This window comes from Porites lutea, chromosome 2 (assembly GCF_958299795.1).
Source record: "Porites lutea chromosome 2, jaPorLute2.1, whole genome shotgun sequence".
In the NCBI taxonomy this organism is placed as follows: Eukaryota; Metazoa; Cnidaria; class Anthozoa; order Scleractinia; family Poritidae; genus Porites; species Porites lutea.
Genome location: NC_133202.1, coordinates 27,145,241 through 27,155,538, shown reverse-complemented (window position 1 = coordinate 27,155,538; position 10,298 = coordinate 27,145,241).

The window sequence follows — 10,298 nt, the reverse complement described above, 5'->3', positions numbered from 1 at the left end:
GAACTTTTCGCGTGATCGTTGCCATATTTATTTCACCTTTGTATTTTGGTCCAAAACTCGCAAGGATCAGCTCATTCCAACCCCAAAAGTTTATCATGACGGTTTTCAAGGAAGAAATCCATGGTTCATTTTGGATTTTTTTGGTCTCTCAAGAGAGTTAACAAAAAGATTCCTCACAAGGCAAGATGAGCAATAAAGTCTTGCATGCATTGAAAACGCAATTACATCTCTTACAATCTAAGCTTTCATGTAGCACACGAGTTGACTGACTGTGATCGGTCGAGTTCGGTTATCCCTGAAAACGACATGGCCTTTTTTGCAAATCAAAATCGGTCTCTGAGAGTGAAATTACTAGCTATTTATGGGATGTGTACTTAAGCTCCACTGCTTGCAAGCATAAAACAATCAATGGTGAACGTTTCTAATTGTTTTACACGCTATTGTATTTGAAGAACGTAATAGTGTACCAAGTAAAGAAGAGGAAACACCTACCTCAACTCCCTTCGAAATTCACGTCTTTATACGACGAAGATGAGCAAACAAAACGTAATCATAAACGCTTAAGCAGACTATACGCGTCTAAGCAAAGTCCACTTTTGATACATCAGTCCGAGTCACACACACTGCACACACACAAAAAAATTGACAGGTGGGTGGCCTGGGGTCGATCTAGGGTATAGCACAGGTTTACCACGCTCTACTATGCCTGTTATTTTTCCAAATGAAGAAGTCAGAAGTGCGTGTCTGAAATGGTTCTGTCTATGCTTAATTAAAAAGCCTCTTTGGGTAATTTGGTGCTACTCTAAAAAATATTTTAAAATCTGTTACCGGAACCGTCTTAGGGCGAAACTTTGGTAGTCTCCAAAGTTTTGGGTAGCTTTTTAGTCTCATCAGATAGACCCCGATCAAGGTCCGGTCGAAAGTTCATGATCAAGGGCACGGAGTAGCCGTATTTTCATTACAAAATTCTAGGGGCCGTTTTGTTTTTATACCGAAATTTCCAAAAGACCTTTTTTTGACAATCATCGCAATATCTCGGTAATAAAATGTGAGAAACATAACCCCCAAAAATCGTAGGTATGTTTAACACGAGAAAAACACCGAATATCTTAGACGAGTTGAATGGTTATCCAGGATTTTTCAGCCTTTCTCGAGCTTTAGAAATTTCTAGACAATATTTGCTCCTTCGGCGTTTTTTCTAAAAACTAATAATTTTTTTTTTCATAAAGCCGAACATTGCATATTGAATAATTGAATAACAAAACTTGCTGTCCTTTCAACAGCCAGCTAAACAGCTGTGTAGTGTGGCATTTTTCAATTTTCCTCCCCGAGGCTGCGCGTGCGCGAGCACCCTAACAAACATTATGCACCTATCAATGTAAACCCCGTGGGGGGGGGGGGGGGGGGAGTGCGGGCAAGGGGTGGGGATTTGACAAATTTTAAAATTTTTTGATCAAATTCCCCAGGGTGGGAAACGAAAGGTCAATCAAAAGTGTCAAAAAAGCCCCCACCCCAGGGGAAAAAATCTAAACAAACAATAATATAATACTGTATAAACGAATTAAAAGAACATTTCAAAAGTACGTCCTTACTAAACGTAAGCTCCGTTAAATTACTCGCTGTAATTAAGTATTTTCTCTCTCCACTAGCATCTCTCATTTTGAACAACAAAATCACTCTAGGAAGATTGACCGTGCTTTTATAATATTAATGAAACATTAAATGCTTTATAACATCTGCCATAGTTATTAGAGGAGACTGGTTATGAAAAGCGGCAAACATCAATGATAAAAACAACAGTGCTGCAGTTTATGTTGGAAGCACCCTGAAAGTGCACAATCCTTTGTTTTCTGTTGGCAAATTGTTACGGAATAAATTAATGCAACGTTTTTATTGGTGAATACAATCAAAATAATAGGAATTCTTTTGAACGTTGTGCACTTTCAGGTCCACAAAAACATATTACAAAGGACTCTGACGGGTTTCATAACCATTCCACTCAATTAACTATGCATCTGCTCAACAGGTCGGAACAGTGACCCGTAAAAAAATCCTCTGACTTTCATGGTGTAATTCGATTTCAATCGAGTTTTACAATCAGATGGGAAAATGAAGATAAAAACTTTCTCAAAATAGACATTATCTGTTTAGATGACAGTTTAAAGTATCGGATTATGGCGATTGAAACAAATGAAAACTTCACACCTTTCTCCAACAGCGTGACTTTCAGAAAGCCTCGAGGGACGGACTTGGTAACCGCTTCTGAATTGATACCAGGCTTCTGTCGGACAAAGTCAAATGTCCCGACCCCGGGGTCGCTGCGCACGATCAAACGCCCGACAGGGGGATAGTCTCAGGCATCAAATCCCCACCCCTTGCCCGTACTCCCCCCCCCCCCCCCCCACGGGATTTGCATTGATTGGTGCATTAGGTAGGAAGAGATTACTGACCATGTGTCAAGCGATCACTCACGGTCGGTGTTTTTAAAACGACAGAAAATGTTTTTTTTAAAAAGTTGCTCGCAAGAGGTGATCGTTAGGCTCTATGCTATTTGGGAAAAGCTGATAGTGTTTTGGATAGGCGTTTGCATGTGAGAGCGGTCACGTACGGAGATTGTATGGGACTGACCAAGTTGGCCGGGATTGCTTGCTCGCAGAACGTTGATTAAAGGCAAAAAAGTCAATTTAGTGCCTTACATGACAACCCAGCCAGTCAGGTTAGCTGGAATTAACGGTATCAGCTAGTACGCGCATTTTAAATACCGGGAAAAAGATTATCTCCGCAAAACGAGCCAGCCCAATTCATGTAATAAGCTCCCAAGTTCGCCCGTCGACAAAGTGTACGTAATTCAGAAACGTGATAAAACGCCGAAGTTTCAGTTAGTTATAGTTACACGGGTCGTGTAACACTGACATTTGCGGCCGATCAAGCATGAACTCTGATGCGATTCAATTAATCCAGCAACTTGACAAACAAGGATGAAGTTGATAGAAGAAAAACGGGCCCCCATAAATCGCCGAATTGAGTTGGGTAAGTTTTTATTGCAATAAGAACGCCAAGATTCAATTTCCAATAAATAAAAAAAATCAGTGTTGGGAGCTAGTTTTGAGCCACCTTAAATTTCGAGCAATAAAAATTACATTTTAAATAGACTAAAGAAATAACACCATATTCGTTAACGCCGAGTTTTATTGCAGAGAAAAACTAAACGTTCTGAGAGGTTTCACTCATAGCTACTCATTTTGCAGTTTACGCCGGTGTTTTAGGTAAACAGCTAAATACCCGCACTTAATCCTCTCATTTTCTCGAGGAATAGAGTAAGAAAAAATCATACCGTAACTAAATTTTTACCATACGGGATGATCAATTTAGTAAACTGACTTACTGAAGTGAAGTCAAGTCATATTAAAGCAGTATTAAAGCGCGACAGAAGTGATTCTAAACGGTGACTACTTGCACTACAACATAGCGCGTTCGCTAAGATGCGAGAAGAAGCTAAAATACTACTTTCGACTTCTGAATATGTGACAGCTTTAATACCGTAGGAAAAAGGGGGGAAGCAGCACTTTACTAGCACATAAAATGCGTTTCGTTGGCGATGTTTAATTACTCGTCTCTATCCTACACTGTCGCCTCTTTTCAGCACCTGCAGTAACTAATCTACCAGTCATAAATTCAATTTTCCATGACTTTCCGGGCCTGGAAATGTAATTCTTAAATTTCATGACTTTCCAGGTTTTTAATGACCTCAGTACAAACCTAGGCTCAGTCTCGGCCTTGGGTGTCTCGATGAACCCGCGGTACTCCCCATCCGACTATATACCGCGGGCGCATTCAGACACCCAAGGCTGGAGACTGAGCCTAGTACAAAGTACTAGTACATCTGTGAGCATGCGTAAAGTGCTAACCATTCCGCGGACTTGGTAGTGTGTGCTTCAGTTCATATTGTGGCCTAGTACAAACCCTGATCCCAGAGCTGTGTTAGCTTATGGAGCAAATCTCATGATGCGAGGCGAAATGGGTAGGGGATTGGGAGAAAAAGAGAGGGGGTTGGAAGAAAGGGTGCATTTACTTCTCCCCTCCCCTCCCCTCCCCTCTTTACGCCTGTCACCCAGGCTACGAGAGGAGTAAGAAAGAAACCTGACACTCAATCAATCATGAAACAATACATCATTAACTGTGCATGTATTTATTCAAAAGAGTATAGCCTGCATAGCAAGCGTTTCCGCGCGAGTTTGTCGAGAAAGCTGGGACAAGAGCAAAAAAAAAAAGGAATGAGGAGGGAAGGGGAAGGGAGTGAATTTTTTTTTTTGCTCCCGCTCCAACTTTCGCGCTATAACTCGACTGGAAACGCTTGCTACGCAGGCTAAAAAAGAATTATAACAAATACCTGACGTCTGGTTATGATTATAGTACTTCAGTATAAGTAGGATACAAAGTCCTTACCAATATTTAGTCTAGGTATTAGCTGGTATTAGATGGTACAACTATACCCTGGATCCGCAGAGGTCAACAGGATTTAAGCAACAAACTCTCCCTTCTCATACAAGTTACACAGATTTCGGGAAACTCTTAAGAAAGCAGCTTTACTGGAATGACGAATAACTGCTTAACGACACCCGTTTATTAAATTATTGTTTTTTCTTGTTGTAGTCATCGACTACCTTGTCGGCATCTGCTTCGGATACTTCTGACTTACTTTCATTGACAAAATCGTTTATTTTGCTATAGCTACTTGCCAAAAATGTTATCAGTACACCTATAATCACATCTGACTCAAAATCTTGTGCGTGAATAGCCGGGTAAGCAAAGCTAAAAAGCAATAATGGCAATACTAATTTTAACAACAGTATGGGCAGGCGGTCTCTCACACGGATGCAGATCAACTCATGCTCGGATGCATAACTAAACAATTCTTTTGGAATCAGTTTAGCATACTGTCCTTGTTTGTAGTTAATGAGCTCATTTAGTCCTCCTTACTTCTCAAGTTCATCAAATTTTTTCCTGTAAGAGGTGAACAGTTTGCTGACCAGGTCACAAAACGGTTTTTTAAAGCAACGGTAACAACTCCAAAAATAACGAAAGAGGAGGATAACAACTGTGAAATGCGGTAGAAGTTCGCGTGGGTGATATGTGAGTGTCTTTATGAAACTTATAATGAAAATATTCATAATAACAGCACTGCTTAACGAGAAAAACACTTTCCAAACAAGAGAAAAACCAACGAGAATAATGTCAAGGGTGGGGAGAATAAAACTAGAACTGGGAAATCTGTTTTTAAAACTTTCTTTCAAAATCCACCTTCTGCCATGACATAGACAAAACAATGGAGATGACAAAACAAAATCCAGCACAAGTAGGATTATAACAGCTAGTGTGGAAAGGATGACCTTAACAACGCCAACAACAATGATGACGAACATTTTAGTAACGATCGTAAATAAAAGAAAAAGCCACGATCTTTCCCCACTTACCTCTGTGCGGATTTCAGTGAGGCCCCGCATGAAGATTTCAAGGCAATTGGCCAGGCACTGAGTAAAACGGTTATAATGATTTATGAAAACATCTGCTAGTTTCTTTAAGTTATGCGAAACGTTGTCTGGAACTTCAAGGTCTGTGGGACATTTTTTTGGAGAATTCTTACAAACGTGACAGGGATGACAAGTACTATGAAGCACGTGACTGATAATTTGTAATATGCAGCATGCTTTGATAAACGGATGGCTTCCTTGGCAAGGGCTGTTCCACCCACAAAATGACTTGGGGAAGGGAGACTGTGATAGAAATGACTGAACAAGGTCATAAACATAGCACATAAAATGCCTTCTGTGAACAAAGCAGGTCGTCCACGAAGTACTGGTGGCTGGAAATTTACCTGAAAATAATCCATGAACAAAAACGGATCTAATAAAATAGCAAATAGACGAAAATAGTACCCAAAAAAGAAGAACAGGGTGATGATTTTTGAGATAGTTAAACATAGAGCCAGTTAGGTGGGGATATGGTAAATAAGAATCAATCCTTGAGTCGAGGTTTGGTAGGAACAGCAACATGAAATCCCCCAAGCTTGTGAAAGCTAAAAATGGGAGAAATGTTATAAGAATGAATTTTCCCCACCGTTTAAATAAGGTTTTGTTGAACTGAGAGAAAAACGTGTTACCTATCCAACTTCCAAAACTTACTGGGGAGGGCCCTCTGACAATAATCATACGAGCATAGGTTTCTTCTGTCTGGTGTGAAAAGGCTTGTTGTGATGAATTGGTGGTACTATTATGGTCAACCGTATCTGACGGATCAGGAATATTAACAATGGAAGTGAGTTCACCATTTGTGTTGTCATTTTCAATATTATTAGCGTTCAGATCTTCAACTGAGTTGGTGGGATAACCATCAGTTGCTTCTCCATTAGAACTCTCCGCATTCTGACTACTGTTGCGGTTAGTCTCTGTCTCAGTAGAAACATCGCGTCCGCTTAAATCAACGTTTTCAAACGGCTGCATCGGGTGATCACCAGGACGTGGCTCAGCACAACTAGATGCCGAAGCCATCAAATTTCTGTCCTGTGTTCTGAGAGGATAACTAGCTGGGTCCTGGCTATCATCTGCGGCAACACAGGATTGTTCCTCGTCACTGCCGATAGATCCGTCGTGAAGAGAACCCCGTTCTCGATCCTCTGTGGTCTTGCTTGGCAAATGGACGGAAAGAGGTTTTTCCTCGTCGAAATGTTTGAAGGCAAAACTCTTCCGACCATGCCCTACCATCACTGAATGTTCTCCTTCAGGTGTTTCAGCCTCTGTAGAGAAATGGGTTGCAGCACAGTCCCCAGTTTCCGAATCTAAAGCTTGCAATTTGATATTATCAGTCAGTATGTTCAGACGAGGGGCCGAGGGAACATCGTCTTCTTGTCCATCGTGTTCTTGGAGATTCTCGTCACCAATCTCATTTATCTCCCGACGAGAGCCTGAGGCAACATCATCATCTGTTCTCCAATCATGTTCTTGGGGCCTATCGTCACCATTCCCATTTATCTCTCGACTAGAGCCTGAAAAAACATCATCCTCTGTGCATGTTCTCCAATCATGTTCTCGGGGACTATCGTCACCATTCTCCGTTGTATAATTGTTTTCATCGTCAGCTCCCTCCTGAACATGTGATTGTTGCCGCCTCCTTCGCCCCTTTGAAAGAACTATTGTGATTTCTGATGGACGACACAAAAGCAAAACCGCGGAAGAGTACAGAACAAATCCAATCAAAATCACGACAGTTAAATATATCCATCCATCAGTTACAACTATTTCCTTACCCTTGGTCGAGGCAGAACTTTCTCTGGCTGCACGACTGGGGACATTGACTGTTATTCTAGTTTGATTTTCTGTTCTTATAAGGGTCAGGAACGAAACGTTCCTCAAGTTGACGTTTGAAAGTTGCTCGACATAGTACATGACAGAGTCAGGAGTGTAGAAAGCCAGTCGCGGTGATGGGTGGTTTGTTCCAGGTCTAGATGTTGACTTGAAGACACAGGAAACATTCATTTGTTGTTTGTACCCCCCAAGCAAAAACTGGCCTGAGTAAATCTCGGCTAGGCCAGTATAGCTAAGAGACACTATGACTCCGATGGAAGCGTCAATTTCTTTGACCCAAACTTCCGCGAATGTAGTTGTGTTGCTAGTAGCATTTGTTTTGTTCGCAGAAGCTTGGTCTATCCGCTCATTGTAGGTGACTTTCAGCTTCATCAGTTTTCCTTGAGACATGATCTTCCGAAATTCTTTGACGTCTGTACCGCTGCTTTCAGATTTACAAATCCAATTGCATGTATTTTCGCCGAGTAAATCTTCCACACACGATATTTTTGTCGCAAACACGACGAAAACAATCGAAAACACGCTCAGTTTTTTCGACTGGCCCATGATGAAATGATAAACAAGCCTAGTAGGTGATTGTAGCAATCCAACAGCTGGGAAAGAAACCTTAACTCCACTGCAGTCGTACAATTTCAAAAAGATGTCGCTCTGCGTACATGAAATCATCAGCAGTCCAATTCTAGGAAAGATAGTCTACTTCCGGTCCTTCTTTCACTTCTCTCCTTATTGGTCGCAGGAAACACTGACATATCATTCGTCCAATTGTTTTAGTATTGTTTGGGACCAAGGAAACGCACCATTGGTGACTTCTCTTCAGCAGCTGCTGCTACATCCACTTCAGTACCCCCCAATGTAGCCGCAATAACCTTGGGCTCTATTGTTGGTTTTGACATGACGTCACTAAAACTATCGATTCTACCGAGATTTTACTTTCACGATGTATTAGAGCAGCTGAAAACTAATTTTCATACAAATTTTCGCTTCAAAAGGGTTCTTGGTTTTGTGATAGAGTACGTTTGAATTTCTAAGCTTTTGCGTGACGCTGTATTTACATGACGGCCAAGAGAGAAGTCATGTAGGTTAAAAAGATGACTTATTTCAAGACATTTTGCTATCTAAATAGTTTATGTGTTAGAAAAAGTATTACTTTAGTGTTTCTGAGTTCCTCGAAGAATAAATTCGTGCTTTTATAGCAAAACTCGGTAACAGATGTTTCTGTTGGTTTCCGTCCGCAGTGTTGGTGCCCTTCCGGATTAGACTGCAAAACAGTCGGTTTTTTTCTCAAAATCAGTACAGAAATCGGTAAAGCGTAGCGTAAGAGTCTTATGCGCGCGAGGCGCCGGCCTCCCACGCCCGTAAGGCGTATGAGGCGACGTCTCTCCCCAGTCTCGCTCTCAGCTTTCAGCCTCGTTCCAGACCTTATGTTTGACAGCTTGCGCTTACTTGAATACGCAAAAATACGATTTTTATTTTGATTTATTTTGAACGGCTTGACACTGAAAACCAGCAATAAATGAGCCCACGCTCCTAATTTTACATTGTAGAAGGCACAAGTGTAATAACTAGACCCAAGTGTAATAGAGGTCCCATCTGTAATCACGACATTTGGACCCAAGCGTAAGAAAGTCTTATCCGTAAGAACATTTTAAACCCAAGCGTAATAAAGGTCTTACCTGTGACAACATTTGGACCCAAGTGTAATAAAGGCAATATTTGTAAAAGCTGCGTTTATACTCAAACCAGTAATACACCAACAAAAAATTATGGCCAATAAGAGGTAAAAAGTGTGAAATCATGTGACCTGCGGAAATCAACCCTTGCCATTCAATTTTATCCTCATGGCTTTCATCACTGTCCAACTGAATTTTACACTTAGTAGTTTGGCTAGAAAAGTATAAATTAGCTAAACGGCACGGACCCGTTGTTTAAATATTTATGTTTTGTTTTATTCCTTTGTTTACTTCTTCATCGCCTTGCCGTAAGGATCAGTTTGCCGTTTCATGCTTTTCTACAAGTTTAATTGTACTGATCCAAGTCTACAACTGGGAGATCCGGCATCACCCATTGGTTTGTTGCCGTGGACTTGCTGATATTTTATATATTTTCAAAACAAGCCTGCCCGGTTCATGTAATCAGCCCCTAACCAGCCGCAACCCCAGCCAGAACTTTCTCTGGCTGCACGACTGGGGACATTGACTGTTATTCTAGTTTGATTTTCTGTTCTTATAAGGGTCAGGAACGAAACGTTCCTCAAGTTGACGTTTGAAAGTTGCTCGACATAGTACATGACAGAGTCAGGAGTGTAGAAAGCCAGTCGCGGTGATGGGTGGTTTGTTCCAGGTCTAGATGTTGACTTGAAGACACAGGAAACATTCATTTGTTGTTTGTACCCCCCAAGCAAAAACTGGCCTGAGTAAATCTCGGCTAGGCCAGTATAGCTAAGAGACACTATGACTCCGATGGAAGCGTCAATTTCTTTGACCCAAACTTCCGCGAATGTAGTTGTGTTGCTAGTAGCATTTGTTTTGTTCGCAGAAGCTTGGTCTATCCGCTCATTGTAGGTGACTTTCAGCTTCATCAGTTTTCCTTGAGACATGATCTTCCGAAATTCTTTGACGTCTGTACCGCTGCTTTCAGATTTACAAATCCAATTGCATGTATTTTCGCCGAGTAAATCTTCCACACACGATATTTTTGTCGCAAACACGACGAAAACAATCGAAAACACGCTCAGTTTTTTCGACTGGCCCATGATGAAATGATAAACAAGCCTAGTAGGTGATTGTAGCAATCCAACAGCTGGGAAAGAAACCTTAACTCCACTGCAGTCGTACAATTTCAAAAAGATGTCGCTCTGCGTACATGAAATCATCAGCAGTCCAATTCTAGGAAAGATAGTCTACTTCCGGTCCTTCTTTCACTTCTCTCCTTATTGGT